Below are 24278 nucleotides of genomic sequence, written 5' to 3' on the forward strand. Positions count from 1 at the left end.
TTTCAATCAACTGACAACTCAAAACTCTTCAAGTAACCTGGACTGCTAGCCTCCAGGCAAAAAGCTAGAGGATAACAGTACCTTTCCTGGGCTAGCAACTTTAACCAGGAAAGTAAGACTTGACAGTGGTGATTAACGTGGGATCTCCCCCGGTAATCTAAACCCAGGAGAGGGAGCCACAAACAGCAGAACACCAATACCCACAGGGAAAACTTGGCAGGCTCCAAAGCCCACTGTGATAGCCAAAATGGTGAAACACAGAAACAAAAGGTAAATGAAAGAACAAGAGACCTCCACTGAAGATGAGATCAATGTGGAGCAGTTAGGCAAGTTAACAGAGCTAGAATTCAGAGCCATGATCTTGAGGAAGCTCAACAGCATGACTAAGGACATAGAGATGCTGAAAATAAACCAACTGAAAATTAAGAACCACCAAGAAGAGATGAAAAATGACATAACAAAAATAAAGAACACATTGGAAGGTCTAAAAAGCAGAGTAGAGGAAGCTGAGGACCGGATCAGTGAATTAGAAGACTGGGTAGAAAAAAATCAACCAATCAGAAAACCAAAAGGAAAAAACAGTTAAAAAACAGGAAGACAGCTTAAGTGAACTGTGGGACAACTGGAAGCATAATAATATTTGCATCATAGGAGTCCCCAAAGAAAAAGAAAATGAGCAAGGGTTAGAAAATATATTCAAAGAAATAGTGACAGAAAACTTCTGTTACTTAGTGAAAGAAGAAGGCATTCCAATTCAAGAAGCACAGAGAGCCCCAAGTAAGAAGAACCCAAACAGGCCCACAACAAGATACATAGTAATTAAAATGCCAAAAATTAAAAACAAATAGAGAATCTGAAAAGCAGCAAGAGGTAAACAACAGGTTACTTAAAAAAGAACCCCCCTAAGGCTATCAGCTGACTTCTCAAAAGAAACACCACAGGCCAAAAGGGAATGGCATGAAGTTATCAAGGTCATGAAAAACAAGGATCTGAATCCAAGACTACTCTACCCAGCAAGGCTATCATTCAAAATAGAAGATGAAATAAAGAGCTTAACAGACAAAAAAAAAAAAGGCTAACCAGCACTGCAAGAAATGTTAAAAGGACTTCTGTAATTAGTAGAAGAAATAGGAAGAAAAATAGAACCACACTAAACAAAAATGGCAATAAATAAGTACATATCAATAATCACTTTAAAAGTAAATGGATTAAATGCTCCCATAAAAAGACAGAGTAACTGATTGGATAAGAAAGCATGACTCACCCTGGCTGGTTTGGCTCAGCAGTTGGAGCATCGGCCTGCGGACCAGAGAGTCCCGGGTTCAGTTCCCACTAGGCCCTAGCATCTAGGGGCACGTACCAAAGAGAAAAAAAAAAAGAAGAAAGCAAGACTCACATATATGTTGTTTACAAGAGACCCACCTCACAACAAAAGACACACGTAGGTTGAAAGTTAAGGGATGGAAAGAAATTTTCCAAGCAAATGGAAAGCAAAAAAAAGCTGGGGTAGCAATACTCATATCTGATACAATAGATTTCAAAATGAAGGCCATAACTAGAGACAAAGAAGGCCACTACATAATATTGAAAGGATCTATCCAACAGGAAGATATAACCTTGATAAACATATATGCACCCAATATAGGAGCACCAAAATATATTAAAAATCTTCTGAACTTCAAAGGAGAAATCGACAGCAATACAATCATAGTAGGGGACTTCAACACCCCGTTGAAACCACTGGATAGATCCTCTAGACAAAAAATTAGCAAGGAAACAGAGACTCTAAATGAAGCACTAGACCAAATGGATTTAATAGATATCTACAGAGAATTACACTCCAAAACTACAGAAATCACATTCTTCTCAAGTGCACATGGGACATTCTCAAAGATAGACCACATAATAGAACACAAACTAAATCTCTACAAGTTCAAGATGATTGAAATCATATCAAGCATCTTCTAAGATCACAATGGCATGAAACTAGAAATCAATTGCAACAAGAACATGCAAAGACATTTGAACACATGGAGGCTAAATAGCATGCTATTGAACAATGAATGGGTCACCGAGGAGATCAAGGAAGAAATTAAAAACTTCCTGGAAACCAATAAAAATGAACACACAACAACACAAAATCTATGAGATGCAGCAAAAGCTGTTCTGAGAGGGAAGTTCATAGCACTACAGGCCTACCTCAAGAAACAAGAAAAATTTCTAATTGACCATCTAACCTCACAACTTAAAGAATTAGAAAGCAAACAAACAAACAAACATAAAACCCCTGAGCAAGTAGAAGGAAGGAAATAGTAAAGATCAGAGCAGAAATAAATGACATAGAGACCAAAAAAACAATTCAAAAGATCGATGAAACAAAGAGCTGGTTTTTCGAAAAGATGAACAAGGTTGATGGACCCTTAGCTAGACTCACCAAGAAACAAAGAGAGAGAACCCAAATACACAAAATCAGAAATGAAAGAGGAGAAATAACAACCGACACTGCAGAAATACAAAAGATTGTTAACAGCTACTATGAACAACTATATGGCAACAAATTCGACAATCTAAGCGAAATGGTCAAATTTCTAGAAACACACAGTCTCCCAAAACTGAACGAGGAAGAGATAAAAAACTTGAACAGACCAATAACAACTGAAGAAATTGAAGATGTAATCAAGACTCTCCCAGCAAACAAAAGCTCGGGCCCGGATGGCTTCACGGGGGGGGGGGGGGGGGGGGGGGTACCGAACATTCAAAGAAGAACTAACACCCATTCTCCTCCTCAAACTATTTCAAAAAATCCAAGAAGAAAGAAGACTTCCAAACTTGTTTTATGAAGCCAGCATAATTCTAATTCCAAAACCAGAAAAAGACATTACAAAGAAAGAAAACTACAGGCCAATATCCCTGATGAACATAGATGCCAAAATCCTGAACAAAATACTAGCAAATCGAATCCAGCAATACATCAAAAAAATTATTCACCATGACCAAGGCTGGTACAATATTCACAAATCAATAAATGTAATACACCACATAAACAAAATGAAGAATAAAAACCACATGATCATATCAATAGATGCTAAAAAAGCATTTGACAAAACCCAGCATCCATTTCTGATAAAAATGCTCAGCAATGCGGGAATAGAGGGATCATATCTTGACATAATAAAGGCCATATATAAAAGACCTACAGCCAACATCATACTCAAGGAGAAGAAACTAAAAACATTTCCCTTAAGAACAGGAAGAAGACAGGGATGTCAACTTTCACCACTGTTATTTAACATAGTACTGGGAGTTTTATCCACAGCAATCAGACAGGAAGAAAAAAATAAAAGGGATCCAAGTAGGAAAGGAGGAAATGAAACTCACTATTTGCAGACAACATGATATTATACATAGAAAACCCTAAAGACTCCATCAAAAATCTACCAGACTTAATAAATGCATTTGGCAAAGTAGCAGGATACAAAATTAACGTGAAGAAATCGACGGCATTTGTATACACCAATGATGAACTCACAGAAAGAGAAACTGAAAAAATAATCCCATTTACCATAGTGGCAAAAAGTTAAGATACCTAGGAATAAACTTAACCAAAGAAGTAAAGGACCTATTTGCAGAAAACTACAGGACATTGAAAAAAGAAATAGAGGAAGATATAAAAAAGTGGAAGCACATACCTTGTTCATGGATTAGAAGAATTAACATCATTAAAATGTCCATACTACCCAAAGCAATTTATAGATTCAATGCAATCCCCATCTAAATACCAACGATGTATTTCACAGAACTAGAACAAATACTTCAAAAGTTCATATGGAACCCAAAAAGACCCCAAATAGCCACAGCAATTTTGCAAAAGAAGGACAAAGTAGGTGGGATCACAATACCAGATATCAGGTCATACTACAAAGTGACTGTAATCAAAACAGCCTGGTATTGGCACAAGAACAGGCATATATATACCAGTGGAACAGAACAGAGAACCCAGAAATGGACCGAAGGCAATATGCTCAATTAATATTTGACAATGGTGGCAAGAGCATACAGGTAGGGTAAAGACAGCCTCTTTAATAAATGGTGTTGGGAAAAATGGACAGCTACATGAAAAAACATGAAACTGGACCATCAACTTACACCATACACAAGAATAAACTCAAAATGGATAAAAGACTTAAATGTGACCCATGAATCCATATAAATTCTAGAATAAAATGTAGGCAACAAAATTTCAGACATCATACGCAGCAGAATTTTCACTGATACATCACCTAAGGCAACAGAAACAAAGGAAAAAATTAACACATGGGACTACATCAAACTAAAAAGCTTCTGCACAGCAAAAGAAACAATCATCAAAATGGAAAGGCAACCCACTGTATGGGAGAACATCATTGCCAATGATACATCAGATAAAGGGTTAATTTCAAAAATATATAGAGTACTCATACAACTCAACAAAAGGAAGACAAAGAACCCAATTAAAAAATGGGCAGAGGAGCTGAATAGTCACCTCTCCAAACACGACATACAAGTGGCCAGGAGACATATGAAGAAATGCTCAACATCACTAATCATCAGAGAGATGCAAATTAAAACAACAATGAGGTATCACCTCACACTTGTCAGAATGGCCGCCATCAACAAATCATCAAACAACAAGTGTTGGCGAGGGTGTGGAGAAAAGGGGACTCTAGTGCACTGCTGGTGGGAAGGCAGACTGGTGCAGCCACTATGGAAAACAATATGGTGTTACCTCAAAAAATTAAAAATTGAATTGCCATTTGACCCAGTGATCCCACTTCTAGGAATATACCCTACGAAGCCTGAAACACCAATCAGAAAGAATATATGTACCCCCATGTTCACAGCAGCACAATTTACAATAGCTAAGATCTGGAAACAGCCCAAGTGTCTATCAGTAGACGAATGGATAAAAAAGTAGTGGTACATATACACAATGGAGTACTATGCAGCTGTAAGAAAGAAAGATCTCTTATCCTTTGAGACAACATGGAGGGACCTGGAAAGTATTATCCTAAGTGAAACAAGCTAAGCAAAAAAAGACAAATACCACATGATCTCACCTATATATGGAATATAATGAACATTACAGTCTGAGGAATACGGTAGACCCAGAGACGTGGAAGTAGGGAACAGACTGACAACCCTCAGAAGAAGGGGTGGTGGGGGTGGGAAGAGATAAACCACAGAACTTATATGCATATATGCATAACCAATGGACATGGACAACAAAACCGGGGATGGGGCTGGAGGGATGGGGAGGAGGGTGCCAATGGGGTAAAAAAGGAGAAACATCTTTAACAAAAAAAAAAAGGAAAAATGTCCTCAGGTGAGCATAAAAAATAAATAAATAAAATAAATAAATAAATAAATAAATAAAATAAAATAAAAATACATAAAGACTCCTGATCTTTGGAGATATTCACTAACATTTTTGCAGATGAAATAATATGATACATAGAATGTATGTCAAGATATCTGGGGAGGAAGTGGTTTGGGGACCATGTGGAAGTAAAGATGAAATGAAATTGGTCATTTTTAGAGCTGGGTGAATGGTCTGTGGGGTTCATGATGTTATTGTCACTAAATTAGTATATGCTTGAAAAGTTCCCTAATAAAAGGGAGAGAAAAGACTGTCTTAAAGGTATACTGTTAAGTAGAAAGATACCAAGTGGCAGACATATGTATATTAACATTTGTGTAATAAGGAAGATAATAAAGACATATATACATACATGTATTTCTAATGTATTTACATAACAGGGAAGCTATCTCCTCTATTTTACACAAATGTTATCTATTCTCTCTACAGTTGTGTGTGTGTGTGTGTGCACTTAGGCATGCACAGAGTCATACAGGCCTATGCATAAACATATAAGTGAATCAAATGCATGCGTATATAGATAACAAGTTTGTATTGGCATAAGATGTTCCTGGAAGTTGCCTAAGAAATTCATAACACCCGCTGCCTTTGAAAACTAAGTGGCTGGGAAAAGACAGTCCCCAGGAGCAAGGAGACTTTTCACATTTTGCACTTTCAAAATCTGGGATTTTGAACCAAGTGAAAGTATTTCATAATAAAAAAAGAAGTCACTTTCCCCCCCCTGATAACGTAACATTTGTTGAAACCGAAGACTTGTGCACATTTGTTTACTCCTAATTATCCAACTTGTGATAGTTGCATTCCATCTATCCTATTCATGTTATTCTAGAGGAAAGAATAACAGAAGTACTAGGGATCTCAATGAACGAACCCTTCAAAGAAGACTTTAAAACACAGCATTTTTAGCAGCATTTGCCATGTGGATATCATGTTTAAATATAAAAAGCGCTGTTATCAAGTCATGCTGATGGGCAGTTGAGGTTTAGGATCAAAGTTCCAGTGCACATTAGCAAAGATAATGTGCTCTGTAAATTGGTTAAGCCACCCAAAACTGATGCTAAAGGTACAGATGGAAAAACAGAGTGAGTTTAAATAGTTTCATAAAATATCAGCAGAAAGGAAGGCAACATTTAAATGCATGTAATGCAAATAATTTAATATTATAAATAAAATAATATTGTAGGAGGCTATTAAAATAACATGAAAAGCAATCATGATATAGCATTAGGATAACAGCAAGAAATAGAGCAAAATATAGAATATCATATTTAAAGGAATTATACATATTAATAAGAGAGTCGTTTTAAATATCTCCTGTTTAACTATAATTTTAAAATATATGCATTACTTCAGCTATAAGAAAATAATAATCATGGAATATTTTTAACAGAAGAGGAAACAGAATGCCTTAAAATATGGTTTCTTTTGGCAGCCTCATTCCTTCTCTATATTCCTGTTTTGACACAACCATTCTGCTTTATCATTGAGTCTGGAGTCCTTCAGGGCCTCCCTGTGGATCAGTTCTCTCTTGTTAGGTGCCGGCAGTGCCCAAGACAACCTGAGTTTTATTTATTTATTTTTTAATTCTCACCCGAGGATATGTTTCTGTTCATTAGAGAGAGAGAGAGAAAGAGAGAGAGAGAGAAGCATCGGTTGGTTGCCTTCTGTACTCACCCCAACCGGGGATTGAACCAGCAACCTAGCCATGTGCCTTGACCGGGAATCAAATCTACAACCTTTTGGTGTAAGGGATGATGTTCCAACCAACTTAGCCACCCAAGCAGAGCAACATCCTGAGTTTGAATCTCAAATCTGTAGTCTAGTGACTCTGAGGCAATGACTTTGCCTCTGAGCCTGTTTTCTCATCTTCAAAATGGAGCTGAGAAAAAGCATGTGCTTCACAGTATTGTCATGCTGATTCAGTGAGATGACCTGTCACTGCATGTGGCACCTGCCTGACACATGACAAGTGCTGAATAAAGTGAACTGTGATGACGACAGGATATAATGATGTCAGTGGTGGTGGTGGTGAAGACATTGATAACAGTGATGAAGGTGATGATGGTGGTGATGGTGAAAGTGGTGGCCGTGGATGACAAAGGGGCTCTGTAACCAAATCTAACCAAAAGTAACCTCACAGGGTGATCTGGCCATAAGTTCCTAACTGGGCAATTCATGGTGAGTAATACCACCCCAGGCATATAAATGGTTTATCTCTGTCATAAGCAAACCCTGTCCATTGTTCTGGTGCATCTAGGTTAACACACCTTAGAAGTGCCTCTTTTTCAGACCCTTGGGAAGTGTAACCACCCTCAAGGGTCTGAACATAACATAACATAATTTTGTTAACTATCCTATAATCCCATCACAGAGATTTCCCTGCTTTGCCTTCTCCTATGATCATACAATCTTCCTTATTCTTACATTCCCTCCTTAATTCCAAATGTCTAAAAGAAACTGAAAACTGTCATTCTGGGAAGCATTTTTCTCAGTCTTTTGAGATCTGGTTTCCAGGGATGTCCTCTCTTTGGCCCAAATAATCTCTTCTAAAAATTACCTACAAGTTTGGATGTTCTTATGTTGGCATGGTGATGATGATACTGGAGAATGAAAATGGTGTACCTAGTAGTGGTGACCGTGGAGGCAGTGGTCTTGGTGATCACAGTGATGGTGGTGATGGAGGATGTGATGGCGATTTTGATGTTGTGGTAGTGACAGTGGTGGTCATGGAGCTCTCTCATGTCACTTCCATGACTCCAATTATAACCACGACACTGGGGACTGGAACTGCGAGAGGAGAGTCAGGGGTTCATAGCACTGGGGAGAGAGCTGGGAAGGAGGCCACCAAAATCCCTAGGCTGAGTCATTCCCCCATGCTACAGAAAGCATTTTTCTCAGGCAGTCTTTTCCTATCAGAGTGGCTTTAGTCTGGAGGGAAGCAACTGCCCCACCCTTTGGAATTTAATCCTGCCCTGCCAGAAGAAGTACGACCTGAAGCTCATTAACTGTCAGAGACTATCAACCAGCCAGTAGGCAGAGATGAATCTCTGAATGCTTTGAGCCTTGGGCCTGGCTCTCAGTTGTTGGGTTTTGTAGATCTGGGGACTGAGCTGTGAAGGCAGCTGCCTGGGCACTGGTGCTGAGTCATTAACCTATGCTGCAGAAACCATTTTTCTCAAGCAGAGTTTTCTGATCAACGCAGCTATAGCCCAGAGGGGGTAAGCAACTGTCCCACCCATTAGAATTTAACCCCAACCTACTGGGAGGAGTCAGCACCTAGCACAGAACTGCAACTTGAGGCTCATTAACTGTCAGAGACTACCAGTAAGTCTGCAGACAAAGACAAGTCACTGGGCCCTTTGAGCCTTGGGCCTTGCTTGCAGTCATTGGGTTTGTGGCTCTAGGGACTGAGCTTTGAAGGCTGAGGCCTGGTTCCCTGTGCTGAGCCATTAACCCATGTTGCAGAAACCATTCTCAGGCAAAGTTCTACCACCAAAGCACCAATAGTCTTGGGGGGAGAAGCAACTGTCTTACCCATTAGAATTTAACCCCACCTGCCTGGGAGGAGTCAGTGCCTAGCACAGAACTTGAGGCTCATTACCTGTCAGAGACTACTTGCCAGCCTTCAGGCAAAGATGAGTCTCTGGGTTCTTTGAGCCTTGGGCCTGGCTTGTGGTCATTGGGTTTCAAGGCTCCAGGGTCAGAGCTGTGAAGGCTACTGCCTGAGCCCCTGTGCTGAGTCATTAACTCATGCTGCAGAAACCATTTTCTTCAGGCAATTTTCCTCTCAAAGCAGCTTTAGCCCAGGGAGAAGCAATTGCCTCACCTACTGGAGATCCTCTTACCCTGCCCACCTGGGGGAGTTTTCATTCAGCTGAGGGCTACAACTGGAGGCTCATTAAGTGACTGAAACTAATAGCCTGTGGGCAGAGGCTCTGGAATACTTAAATCGTTGCCTGGCCTGTGACTCTACCTAGAAGAGTAAGACTAGACGTTTGTGTTCAACTTGGTCCCTTCTATACACATCCAAACCCAGCAAAGGGAGCCACAATCTGCAGAACATTGATACCAACAAGGAGATTTTGGCAGGCTCCAAACCCTGCTGAGACAGTCAAAATGGTGAAACAAATCTCAAATGAAAGAATAAGAGAATTCTCCAGAAGAAGGGCTAAATGACCCAGAGTCATAAAAATAGGGTACAGACTGATAATCCTCAGAAGAGAGGGTGGGGGTGGGGTAAAAAAAGAAAAAGAAGAGCTAAATGAAATGGAGATAAGCAACTTATCAGATATAGAGCTCAGAGTAATGATTATGAGAAGACTCAACAGCAGCATGAGAAAAGACATGGAAACAATGAAAAACAACCAATCAAAAATCAAGAATGACATAGCAGAAATAAAGAACGCATTGGAAGGAACAACCAGCAGATTAGAGGAAGCCAAGGATCAGATAAGCAAATTAGAAGACAGGGTAGAAAAAAATTACTCAATCAGAGAACCAAAAAGAAAAACAATTAAAAAACAGGAGGACAATTAAAGGGAACTGTGGAAAGAAGAAACTGAACAAGGGTTAAAGAATCTATTTGAAGAAATGGTGGCAGAAAACTTTCCTAACTTGGTGAAGGAAAGAGGCATACAAGTTCAGAAAGCACAGAGAGCCAAAAGCAAGAAGAGCCCAAAGAGCCCATGCCAAGATACATCATAATTAAAATGCCAAATATTAAAGACAAAGAGAGAATCTTAAAGGCAGCAAGAGAAAAGCAATTACAAAGGAGCTCCCAAAAAGCTGTCAGCAGATTTCTCAACAGAAACACTACTGGCCAGAAGGGAATGGCATGAAGTATTCAAAGTAATGAAAAACAAGGATCTGAATCCAAGACCACTCTATCCAGCAAAGCTATCATTCAAAATAGACAATGAAACAAAAAGTTTCCCAGACCAAAAAAAAAGCTACAGGAATTTATTTTTTATATTATTTTTTTTCTTTATTGATTTTAGAGACAGAGGAAGGGAGAGGGAGAGAAAGATAGAAACATCGATGACAGAGAACATTGATTGGCCACCTCCTGCATGCCCCTCACTGGGGATTGGGCCCACAACCTGGGAATGTGCCCTGACCGGGAATCAAATCAACGACCTCTTGGTGCATGGGTCAATACTCAACCACAAAGCCACACCGTCTGGGTGGCTACAGGAATTTATTACCACCAAAGCAGCATTGCAAGAGATGTTCAAGGGACTGCTGTATTAAGCAGAAGAAATAGTAGAACATAGGCATAATAAATAAAAATATCAATAAATAAGTACATATAAATAATAACCTTAAATGTAAATGGATTAAATGCTACAATCAAAAGACACAGAGTAGGTGAAAGAATATATATGTGGTCTACAAGAGACCCACCTCACAACAAAAGACTCACACAGTTTGAAAGTGAAGGAATGGAAAAAAATTTTCCAAGCAAATGGAAATGAAAAAATAACCTGAAGTAGCAATACTCATGTCTGACAACATAGACTTCAAAATGAAGGTCATAACAAGAGACAAAGAAGGTGACTACATAATATTAAAAAGATCAATCTAACAAGAGGATATAACCTTCATAAACATATATGCACCCAATATAGGAGCACCAAAATATATTTTTTAAATTCTGGAAGACTTCAAGGGAGAAATCAACAGCAATAAAATCACAGTAGGGGACTTCAACACCCCACTGACATCATTGGATAGATCCTCTAGACAAAAAAAAAAAATCAACAAAGAAACAGAGACCCTAAATGACACACTACATCAGATGGATTTAATAGGTATTTACAGAGAATTACACCCCAAAACTACAGAATACACATTCATCTCAAGTGCACATGGGACATTCTCAAAGAATGATCACATGTTAGAACACAAGCTAAGTCTCTACAAATTCAAGAAAATTGAAATCATATTTAGCATTTTCGCAGATCACAATGGCATGAAACTAAAAATTAATTACAATTAAAACACTGAATAACATTCAAACTCATGAAGGATAAATAATATGTTACTAAACAATTAATGGGTTACCAAAGAGATCGAGGAAGAAATAAAAAAAACTTCCTGGAAACCAACAAAAATGAACATACAACAACACAAAATCTATGGGATGCAGTGAAAGTGGACCAAGGAGGGAAGTTCATAGCGCTACAGACCTACCTCAAGAAACAAGAAAAAATTTCTAATTGACTTTCTCACCCTACAACTTAAAGAACTAGGAAGTGAACAAAAAGAAAAACCTAGAGTAATTAGAAGGAAAAAAATAATAAAGTCAGAATGAAAATAAATAACACAGAGACTAAACAAACAATGCAAAAGATCATTGAAACCAAGAGCTAGTTCTTTGAACAGATAAACAAGGTTGATGAACCTTTAGTTAGACTCACCAAGAAACAAAGAGAGAGGACTCAAATAAACAAAATTAGAAACAAGAGGGGAGAAATAACAACTGATACCACAGAAATACAAAGGAGTGTTAGAAAATACAATGAACAATTACACGCCAACAAATTGAACAACCCAGGCAAAATGGACAAGTTCCTAGAATCACACAGTCTCCCAAAACTGAACTGGGAAGAGTAAAAAAAAACTTGAACAGACAAATAACAACTAAGGAAATTGAAGATGTAATCAATAAACTCCCGGCAAACAAAAACCCAGATTCAGACACTTTCACAGGGGAGTTTTACCAAACATTTAAAAAGAACTAACACCCATTCTCCTCAAACTATTCAAAAAATTCAAGAGGAAGAAAGACTTCCAAGCTCTTTTAATGAGGCCAGCATAATCCTAATTCCAAAACCAGATAAAGACACTACAAAGAAAGAAAATTACAGGCCAATATCCCTGGTAAACATAGAAGCCAAAAACCTCAACAAAATATTAGCAAATTGGATCCAGCAATATTGTTTTTTAATTATTCACTCAACCAAGGAGGATTCATCCCAGGGCTGCAAGGCTGGTGCAATATTCACAAATCAATAAATTGATACACCACATCAACAAAATGAAAGATAAAATCATATCAATAGATGCTGAAAAAGCACTCGACAAAATCCAGCACTCATTTCTGATAAAAACATTCAGCAATGTAGGAATAGAGGGATCGTATCTTAACATAATAAAGGCCATATATGAAAATCCTACAGCCAATATCAAACAAAATGGAAAAAAAACTAAAAGCATTTCACTTAAGAAGAGGAACACGACAGGGATGCCCACTTTCCCCACTCTTATTCAACACATTACTGGAAATCTTAGTCACAGAAATTAGACAAGAAGAAAAAATAAAAGGCATCTAAATTGGAAAGGAGGAAGTGAAACTGTCATTATTCACACATGACATGATAGTGTACATAGAAAACCCTAAAGACTCCATCAAAATTCTACTAGATTTAATAAATGAAGTAGCAAAGTAGCAGGATACAAAATCAACATCCAGAAATCAATGGCATTCTTATACACCAATATTTAACACTCAGAAAGAGAAACTAAAAAAAAAAAAATCCATTTACCATTGCTAAAAAAAGATACCTAGGAATTAACTTTACCAAGGATGTAAAAGACCTGTTCTCAGAAAACTACAGGACATTGAAAAAAGAAATAGAGGACAATATAAACAAGTGGGAACATATACCATGTTCATGGATTGGAAGAATCAACATCATTAAAATGTCCATACTACACAAAGCAATCTACAGATTCAGTGCAACCCCTATTAAAGTGCCAATGGCATATTTCCAAATCTAAAACAAATACTCCAAAAGTTTATATGAAACCAAAAAAGACCCTGAATAGCCACAGAAATCTTGACAAAAGAATAACAAAGTTAGAAAGATCACAATATCAGATATAAAGTTATACTACAAAGCCATTGTAGATAACCAAGAAATCTACCCAAGATATTATGCACAATTAATATTCTACAAAGGAGGCAAGAACATACAATGGAGCAAAAGCAGTCTCTTCAATAAATGGTGTTGGGCCCTGACCGGTTTGGCTCAGCAGTTGGAGCTTCGGCCTGTAGACCGAAGGGTCACGGGTTCAATTCCTGGTCAAGAGTATGTACCTAGGTTGCAGGTTTGAGCCCCAGCACCAGTTGGGGTCATGTAGGAGGCAACCAATCTATGTGTCTCTCTGACAAGAATAAACTCAAAATGGATAAAAGACTTAAATGTATCTCCATAAAAATCCTAGAAGAAAATGTAGGCAGAAAAATCTTAGACATCACACATAGCAGAATTTTTACTGATACATCACTTAGGGTAAGAGAAACAAAGAAAAAAATTAATAAATGGGACTACATCAAACTAAAAAGCTACTGCTCAGCAAAAGAATCCAGCATCAAATTGAAAAGGGAACCCACTCTCTGGGAGAACATATTTTCCAATGATATGTCAGATAAGAGTTTAATATCCAAAATATATAGAGCACTCATACAACTCAACAATAGGAAGACAAACAATCCAATTAAAAAATGGGCAGAGGACCTGCATAGACACTTCTCCAAACAAGACATACAAATGGCCAAGAGACATATGAAAAAATGCTCAACATCACTAATCATCAGAGAGATGCAAATTAAAATAACTATAAAATATCACCTCACACCTGCCAGAATGGCTGCCATCAACAAATCTTCAAACAAGTGCTGGTGAGGATGTCAAGAAAAGGGTACTCTAGTACACTTCTGGTAAGAATGCAGACTGGTGCAGCCACTGTGGAAAATAATATGGTGCTTCCTCAAAAGATTAAAAATGTAATTGCCATTTGACTCAGTGATTCCACTTCTAGGAATATATCCTAAGAAGCCTGAAACACTATTCTGAAAGAATATATGCACCCCCATATTCATAGTAGTGCTATTTACAATAGCTAAGATCTGGAAACAACCCAAATGTCCATCAGTAGATGAGTGAATAAAAAAGCTGTGGGACATTTGCACAATGGAATACTATGCAGCTGTAACAAAGAAAGATCTCTTACACTTTGAAACAACATGGAGGGACCTGGAGAGTATTATGCTGAGCAAAATAAGCCAGTCAGAGAAAGACAAGTACCACATGATCTCACTTATTTATGGAATATCATGAACAAAATAAGCTGTCAATCAAAATAGATCCAGAGGCATGGAAGTAAGAAACAGACTGACAAACCTCAGAGGGAAGGAGGTGCAAGGTTTGGAAGAGATAAATCAAAGAACTTTTTTGCATATATGCATATTGTCTGCAATGAACACAGACAATAATTTGGGGAAAGCAGAAGGGGGTGGGAACAGGGAGGAGGGGGTCAATGGAAGGACATCTGTAATACTTTCAATAATAAAGATTTTAAAAAATAACCATGACTTTGCATGAAAAGGACTGATTCATTACCCAGAGGTGATTAGAATTAACAAGGGTCCCGTGAAACCCCAACAGGAGCAAAGTAGTGGTCTAAGAAGGCCTATCCCAGAAAAATCTCTTATTCCCGATGGTCTCGAACAGGCTAGTCACACATTATGCACCAGCACCAAACGTGTAAATCAAATTTTTCTGTAGATACTTCTCTTAGCTTTTTCATTATAACTTCTAAAAACATTTTATGAAATATCTATGACAAGCCAAGAGCTTACTAAGGGTGTTGATGCTACCAGTTCGTTGAAAACGCACAATTCTGTGATGTAGATCTTCTCATGATACCCATTTCTCAGATGATAAAACTGAAACTCAAGAGAGATTCTATCATTTGCATCACTTGCTCAAGGTGATGTTGCTACAAAAATGCTCAACTGAGACTTAGACAAAGTTGGGTTGAATCCAAAGCCATTGTTTAACCCCCACACCAAGATCCTGAATCCTAATGCCTCCTGGGAGCTAAACATGGAATACAAATAGGTGAAGGAATTTGGGGGAGCAGAAGGGACTGTACAGAACTGAAGACCTAAAAACATTCAAATCCACTTTTTCCTTAAATGCAAAACTGATGGGAATACTCTGACTGAAAATCAAATTCTGTCCAATATTCGATGAGTTATACTCAGTCACTTCCTACATACCTTCCCTTTTCTCAATATTTGTTTGCCTGTTTGGTTCATGTTTCTCTTTTCTTCCAAAAACATGCTTTAAAATACCCTGTGGAAACTCTCAGCATAAAGAAACCCTGTTTAGATAAAGATAATTCTTTTTCTGAGGTCTCATTTGAAACTATTTTAAATGGATATTTTATGTGAAGGATGTGATGATGTTTTCCAGAAGAGCGGAGCTTTCTAGCAATGCTGGTTTTTATTTGTTTTTTAAACCACTTTCCTGCAGTATGATTGACATGTAAAAAGCTATACATGCTTAATGTACACACCTCAATGAGTCTGGAGAAAAGTACATACCCATAAAACCATCGCTACCATCAAGGCCATATTACCTGGCTGTGTCAATTAACTAGATCTTGGACTTCTTAGCCTGCAGAACCATGAGACATGTCTGTTGTATATAAGCTACCCAGCTTATGGTATTTGTTATAGCAGTCTGAATGGACTAAGACAGAACCTATTAAGTATTCATTGACTAGATTGCCAAAACAGTCATCCTGGATTTGTGTGTGTGAGTGTGGTGTGTGTGTGTGTGTGTGAATTGTTTTCAATATCAAATGGTTCTTTTCCTTTCCATGTTTTTTTCTTGCAGCTTTTTAAACATGGAATAAAAAATTCATTTAAAATTAGAACTAAAGTCCATCCCAGCACCTTCTGGTCTTTATTGGTCTTTATAATATTTTTTTAAATACTTGTATTCTGAGAGTGAGAAGGATTTCTTTTCACAAATAATCCCATAACCTACTTTTTCCTCAAAACTATAAAACTTTCTGCAAATGTGGAGAGAAAAGTTTTGGCAGCTAGATCTCTATAAATTAATATCTATGATTGTATTCCCTTTAAAACTCCAGCATCTTCCTGTTGGGTTGTTTGCCTCAGAAATGCTGTTGGGGACATTCCCTGCCACCCTGCCGTCCTGCTCCCTTTCCTGAGTACACTTTCCAGCTACCACATCCCTCTGATTGCTATGCAGCCCGTCCTGGGAGGTAGTTCTGTGCACAGGCCTTCCTTTAGATGGGGATTTCTTTAAATGTGTTTTTATTCAGCCATAATTTGAAACTAATTCTTTGCAACATTCTCAACTGTGGCTCTACTCTTGGGTTTTGACAAACTATGACCGTACACAAACTGTGAGAGGACCTGAGATTTCTACTCTTTATTTACATAGGATTTCTTTTCTAGGAAGCCTTCTTTTCGGTGTCATGCATAACTTTTCTTCCTTTCTTATTACATGTTGGCACGAGTCTCACTGTCAACCAGTCAAGACTTCTCAAGTTCACATTCAATCACTGTCCATTTTTTACTTAATTATTTAACCATAGATTGCATTATAAACACTAAAAATAGTTATCCTTAAGACCTATACATAACTACTGACCTTTAGATTTTAGATCACATTCTGGAATTTTTGTAGGTTTGGGGTCAAAATGGCAATGATAAAATTTCAGTTGTGCCTTAGTTATTTTCCCTTTAAACACATATGAAATTAGCTGTAAATCATATATGGTCACTTGAGAGACTACACTGAATAATTGACTATGTTAAAAGCTAACCACATGCCTGACTGGTGGGGCTCAGTGACCTGAACGTTGTCCCATGGACTGAGAAGTCACCGTTCGATTCCCAGTCAGGGCACATGCCCTGGCTGCAGGCTCGATCCCCAGTAGAGGGTGTGCAGGAGGCAGCTGATGGATGTTTCTCTCTCACATTGATGTTTCAATTTCTCTCTCCCTTCCTTTCTATCTAAAAAATAAATAAATAAATAAATAAATAAATAAATAAATTTTTTTTTTAAATCTAACCACATTATGTTGACCCATTTATCAAATGTTGGATATTTGGGTTGTTTCTACTTTTTGGCTATTATGAATAATACTACTGTGCATGTTCTTATACAAATTTTTGTGCAAACATGTTTTCAATTCTTTTGTGTGTATACCTAGGAGTAGAATCATTGAGCTCTATGATAATTCTATGTTAATCTTTTTAAGGAAGTGACAAACTACTTTGCACAGCAGCTGTGCCATTTTACATACCCACCAGCAAAGTATGAGCATTCCAGTGTTTCCACTGCCTTGCCTAAACCTTATTTTCTGATTTTTAAGTACATGCATAACCCATGGACACAGACAATAGTGTGGTGAAGGCTGGGGGAGAGCGGAAGGAGCCGGTTGGAGGAGGAAAGGCAAGGGGCGGGGGCATCATCTGTAATATTTTCAACAATAAAGATAATTTTTTTAAAAAAACAACATATCACTTCCCAAAGCGTGTCTCCCACCCCCTTTTATGATTTGTGTATGTGTGTGTGTGTGCGCACGCTTGCACATGTACTAAGAACACATAACATATGATACACCCTCTTAACAAATTTTAAGTACACAATATAGTATTGTTAGCTATGGGCATTATGCTGTATAAATCTCCAAAACTTACTCATCTTCCATAAAGGAAATGTTACACCCTTTGGCCATCACCGCCCACATTTTCCTCTCCCCAGGCCCCAGCACCCACCATTCTACTCTCTGCTTCTGTGAGTGTGACCACTGTAGCTTCCACATATAAGCGAGCAAGATCATTCAGGCTTTGTCTTTCTGTGTCCGGCTGATTTCACATATATGTCGAGGCTGATTTGCAGAGAATTTTGGCCATGACCCACCATAAAAAATACATTTGGCACCAGAGAGATACAGGGAGAAAGAAAAATAACTAAGCCAAGTTTCACAAATCAATGTTAACTACACACAGCCTCTGATATTTTATAACTACAGTCCATTCATTCCTTTGAAAATGCTGGTTGGTGCCCACTATATTGGTTTCATGACCCCATCCCCTACCATTGGGTCATAAGCAGCTGGTTGGAACAAACACCGACCCGTAGATAATTTGGCCATAAATAAAACAGACAAGCCTTTCCCTATGAGCCTGGCACTGAATGTGCTCATGTGTTTATGGGGGTGAGTTGTGTGGCATGTGAAAAAGCTTGGTAATTCACTGTGGGACCTCAGGAAAGTCACTCATACTTTAGATCTTGTTTTCTCATTTTTAATAACAAACGGGTTATCGGCCACATCTGCTTCAGAAAGATGTCCTGCACCTTTCTTATTTAGTTTCCCTTAGTCTTCTTAATACACAACTCACTATCTCTTTGGAATGTACTAAAGCATTTCTGGCCATTGCACCTGAAATATTGCACCAATACCCACTCCTCGCCCAAGCAGGAGTGGGCAAATGGATGTGAGACAGATGCCCCCAAAGCAGTGTTCAAGAAATAAAGCCACAGGACCTGTAATGAGGTCTCCTCTAATTTTTTCCAATGCCAGAACATTTTTTAGACCCAAGATCATACAGGAAACATTTTCTATTTTCTATGGAAAAAACACTACATCAGTTTCTACTTACCCACAAGATGAAAATCCCTCCCTTCTCACTGAGCCGGGAGCTTCTCAGAGCTAAGACAAAAAGGAAGTATGTGGCTTATTATCTGGACTTCTAGTTTCTCAAGGAGCCTGTGGGTGTAGCAGGCTGGGGTGTTGGCTGGGGAGTTTGCATAATACAGAGACCATTAGATAGTACATTCCCCCGGTGGACCATATTAAAGTGCCTCGGGATATGAACTTGGAAATGGTGATGGTGTCCAATGGAGAAACTAGGTAATAGAGAATGGAGCCAACTTCCACCTACACCAAGGAAATGGATTCAGCTTTGAGGACGCTCCTTTAAGTTGGTGAGCTTCTTTGTGAGAGACTTGCAGGTCAGAGTATGGGAGAGAGCCAGTGTATCTATGTGTTACCCAGTTCCCTTTGGTCATATTCCATCTCAGTTTACCATTTTGGGAAAATGGCATGCCCATATTCTTGGTCTTTGAGATGGAGTCACTCAACATAATCACACTCACTTTCTTGACTAATAAAATTCTTGACTGGTCCCATTAGCACAGTGTCCTGAAATTTTCTTGTCATTCATATTAGAAGAATCTTTGCAAGAGCCAGCAAAAGTATGGCAAATATCTCCTACTTTGACAAGTCCAAATACGCACCTAGTGATTTACTTCTTATCTTGGTTTTGTTACATTTATGAACCATTGCCTTAGTATCTCTACCATGAATATCTCCCTTTTTCAGTTTCGCATTTCTTTTTATAAATTAGAGCCGGTGCAATAAAATATTTAAATTATCACCTGAATATAATTCTCTAGGTGGGCTGGCCCTCAGCCCCTCCATGTTGGACTCAAAATATTTGCTGCATGTGATACTCAAAATGTTTCTTTTGCATGGCAAAGGAAAGAGGGTTTAAGCCTATCCTCATCAGCTAAGCTGAAGTGAAAACTGTCTGAATGTTAAACTGGAAGCCTGAGCCAACAGTCCCTGAAAATTCTGAGTAGTCCATGTGCATGGAGATGCAAAGAAACTGCTCTCCATCTTCCTCTACCCTGAGCTATGCACTGGGAGGTCGTCCGGTACTGGCTGCATCATCAGGAACCTCCTGTGTTCTGTCTCCAGCTGGGTTTTACCACTGGTAGCCATGGAAGGAGAGAGAGAACTGGAGGAGAGAGAAAGATGGGGTATTTATTTTCCCAGGCCACTGGATTTTTTCATCACAGGCTAAGGCCTTTTTCAGGTTTCTGTAACTGCTCCCTCCCCTTGCCCCTTTAAGCCAAGGATTGATAAGAGTTCCCCCACCCACCATTGCTACCCCCAAGGTGCCCACCATCCTTTGTGCATTCTCTTCAACCCTGCTGTGAGATTGTGATTTATAATAAGAAATATATCATCAGTCTTGTTCTATTTCTGGCACAGAAATCCTAATATCCTTGGAATTTCCTGCGCGATAAGAACAATGGGAGCATCTCTTGTTAGAAATTTGGTCTTGTCTTTAGTTCCTGATATCACTGCAGAGCCATAAAGGTGAAATGGGTGTCTGGTTATCCATAAAAGTCCCTTTCCACCACAACTAAGTTTACATTAACGATGTGACTTTTGGAAAACACCTAAGGATGGGGGCTGGTTACCAGGGGAACCAACCAGGAAGAGACTAGAGGGTGGGAACTTTCAGTCCTCCCCTTTCACCAGAGAGGCAAAGGAGAAGATTTAACCAATCATCAATGGCCAATAATTTAATCAACCATGCCTATATAATGATGCCTCCATAAAAAGCAACAGAACAGGGTTCGGAAAGTTTCTAGGTTCTGAGTATGTGGACATTTGGAGAGAGTGGTTCCTGGAAAGGACATAGAAGCTCTACCTTTTCTCACATACCTGGCCCTACTCATCTGTCCCATTTGGCAGTTCCTGTGTTATATCCTTTGATAATAAACTGGTGATCTAATAAGTAACACGTTTCTCTGAGTTCTGTGGGTTACTCTAGCAAATTAGTGGAATTCAAGGAAGGAGTCATAGGAACCACAAATCTATAGCCAGAATGTCGGAAGCTCAGGTGACAATCTGGATTTGACAATCTGGATCTGAAAGGGGAGGGGCAGTGTTGTGGGACAAGCCCTTAACTGGTGGGATCTGATGTTGTCTCCAGGTAGATGGTGTCAGAATTGGATTGGATTGGATTGGATTGGATTGGATTGGATTGGATTGGATTGAATTGAATTGAATTGAATTGAATTGAATTGAATTGAATTGAATTGAATTGAATTATAGGATACCCAGCTGGTGTTGGAGAACTGCTTGCTGGTATGGAAACACCACACACACATATTGGAGCTCAGAACCCCTTATATCTGCCCACACCTATATAAATAGTATCTTCATTTAATTCAATTGTCTGGGCCAGCTGCTTCTTGCCAAGTAGACAGCTAATACACATCCTAGCACTATAATCAGCTCTACCCAATCTAACAGAAGCCAACCCTTTTTTATTAAGTGTAACAAAAGAGGAAGCCACATTTTAAAGGGAGAGAAAAAAGGAAACATCATCCTCCACCAAACTGTGGACCTTAAGCACAAACATCAATGCCACTTCCTTCTTTGCCAGTCATTTAACAATTGTTTCTCAGAAAACTAATTTCCATGCCTTGAAATGGTGGTATTTCACAGGGGGAGAGGCTGGAAACATGGCAAAGGTGTTCCACCCTGCAAGAACAGGACACAAGAAGCACAGGCCCGGTATTTGTGCCACATCAGAATGGCAACCTAGACTCGATGCCGAAAGGTCCTGGTGAGAAGTTCACAACAATGTTCTTTCTCGCCCACTGGCTCACTGGAAATCAACTAAATCATGTCCTTATGATTGTAGTCACTTTTGCCTCAAACAAACCTTTCATGCCAAGTGTCCTAGATACCTGAGGTGGTTTAAAATAGAACCCACTAGCTTTCACCTCAGTCTCAAGCTCTAGTTCAACAGTTCCCAACCTGTGGGTCACGATCCCCCTTGGGGGTCAAGACCATTGGAAAACACATATTTTCGATGGTCTTAGGAACTGAGACACTGCTCCTCTATCCGTCTCCAGGTGGGTCTGCCCACATGCAGATACACCCACATACAAGTACCCAGCGTGATGGCATCATCACGCCAACCCCATCACATACACCCCATACAAATACAGGTGTATGTGACAGGGTTGGTGCTATAATATACTTATGCGGACCAGTCACACGTGTAGAGAACAGCTACTGTGTAGAAAGCAGCTACTCCGTTTAAAGCAGCTACTGTGTTGAAAGCAGCAGTATTAGAGGTAAAATAACACTTCATGAATTATAATTACTGGGTAAATGTAAAATCATGTACTGTAAAATCATCAACTACTGCAAAGAAAAAAAAAACAATCTGTAGCATGGGAACTTAATCTGGATGTTGATCAGTCTTTTTATATTCAGCTGTGGTTGATGTGAATACTGTCCCCTTGTGATAGTAACAAGTATGTAAAAAAAAAAAAGAGAATCATAAATCATAGAAAACTTTAATAAATTTCATTGACTAAACTATGCCATGTATCATCTTTTATATTATTAAAGCTATTTTATATATTATTTTCATTAGCAAACCATCCCATAACAATGGATTGTGTAGAGAAGAATGTTAAGAAAAGAAAATATAGTGAGGATTTTTTACAGTATGGTTTTACCTCAATAATTACAGCAGGAGTTGAGAAACCGCAATGTGTTATTTGTTGTAAAGTTCTATCAGCTGAATCTATGAAGCTGAACAAACTAAAACACCATTTTGATAGCAAGCATCCAAGCTTTGCCGGCAAGGATACCAACTATTTTAGAAGCAAAGTTGATGGATTCAAGAAAGCCAGACTTGACACTGGTGGCAAGTACCACAAACAAAACGTAGCAGCCAATGAAGCTTCGTATTTGGTGGCACTCAGAATCGCCACAGCTATGAAACCTCACACCATTGCTGAGGATTTACTGTTGCCAGCAGCCAAAGACATTGTTCAAATTATGGTCGAAGACAAATTTGTTACAAAATTGAGTGCAATTTTCTTATCTAACGACACTGTCCACAGAAGAATAGATGGCATGTCTGCTGATATTCTTGATCAGGTAATTCAGAAAATTAAATCTGCTCCACTTCCAATATTTAGCATCCAGCTTCATGATGAACTCAAAATGTTTATTAATCAGAAAGCAAGACTGCAGTTTGAAGCACATTTCAGAGATAAAAGTGAACTGCAGAAAATAGCTTACTTGGTTGACATCTTTGCCATCTTGAATGACTTAAATTAATCACTGCAAGGACCAAACACAACATTCCTCGATTTGTCTGGAAAGATCTGATCATTCCAAATAAAACTTCAGCTTTGACAACAACAACAAAAAAAAGGGATGAAAATAAAATTTAAATGTTGCCTACCTTATCTTCTTTCTTTGAGGAATATGACATTGAACCAGACAAAAGGATTACTATGATAATTTCTGTGAAAGAACACTTGCACATGCTTGCAGACAAAATTTCATCGTACTTTCCAAATCTACCTGACACCTCATTTGCACTTTCCAGAAGCCCATTCACAGTCAAAGTTGAAGATGTTCCTGAGACAGCACAAGAGGACTTCACTGGAGTTATTAAAAATGATGCAGTGAGAACTGATTTCTCTACAATGCCAGTTACAAAATTCTGGATCAAGTGTTTACAGTCATATCCTGTTCTGTCTGATACTGTGTTGTGCCTTCTTCTTCCATTTCCAACAACGTATCTTTGGAAACAGGGTTTTCCAGCTTGTTGGTTATCAAGTCTAAATACAGAAGTAGACTTGTTGTGGAAGATGATCTTCATTGTGCTTTTGCAAAGACTGCCCCAAGATTTTCTAATCTGGTGAAAAAGAAGCAATCTCAACCTTTGCACTGATGTTGGCTTTTTATGCATACTGTCGTAAAATGTAGCAATGTAGTTTCCATTGTTATATTTAGACTGTTACCCATGCTACACCATGCTTCAAAACAAAATTTTATTTATTTGTAATTAGAAATAAATATTTCACAATATATAATTACATATCGTTTTTTGTGATTAATCACTATGCTTTAATTCTGTTCAATTTGTAACAATGAAAATACATCCTGCATATCAGATATTTACATTACAATTCATAACAGTAGCAAAATTACAGTTATAAAGTAGCAAACAAAAATAATTTTATGGGTGGGGTCACCACAACATGAGGAAATGTATTAAAGGGTTGCCGCATTAGGAAGGTTGAGAACCACTGCTCTAGCTGGTAGTGAAATGTATGTGCTCCGGATCATCACTACCAGCTCATCTGTGCCACACACTCACCACACACTCTGCAAGTCTTAAACCGCCATC

General features: G+C 38.6%; 1 protein-coding gene across 2 annotated transcripts in view; it reads right to left on the reverse strand.

Annotated features, from left to right (window-relative positions):
• Positions 1-18963, reverse strand: part of LOC118616109 (adhesion G protein-coupled receptor E4-like) — a 69122-nt gene extending 50159 nt beyond the window's left edge. For both annotated transcript variants that reach the window (XM_036241486.1, XM_036241487.1), the window contains exon 1: positions 18915-18963. The gene's annotated coding sequence lies outside the window, so the exon portion shown is untranslated. The remainder of the gene's footprint in view (positions 1-18914) is intronic.
• Positions 18964-24278: the final 5315 nt, after the last annotated feature.

Source organism: Molossus molossus, unplaced genomic scaffold, assembly GCF_014108415.1.
Source record: "Molossus molossus isolate mMolMol1 unplaced genomic scaffold, mMolMol1.p scaffold_m16_p_4, whole genome shotgun sequence".
Taxonomy (NCBI): Eukaryota; Metazoa; Chordata; class Mammalia; order Chiroptera; family Molossidae; genus Molossus; species Molossus molossus.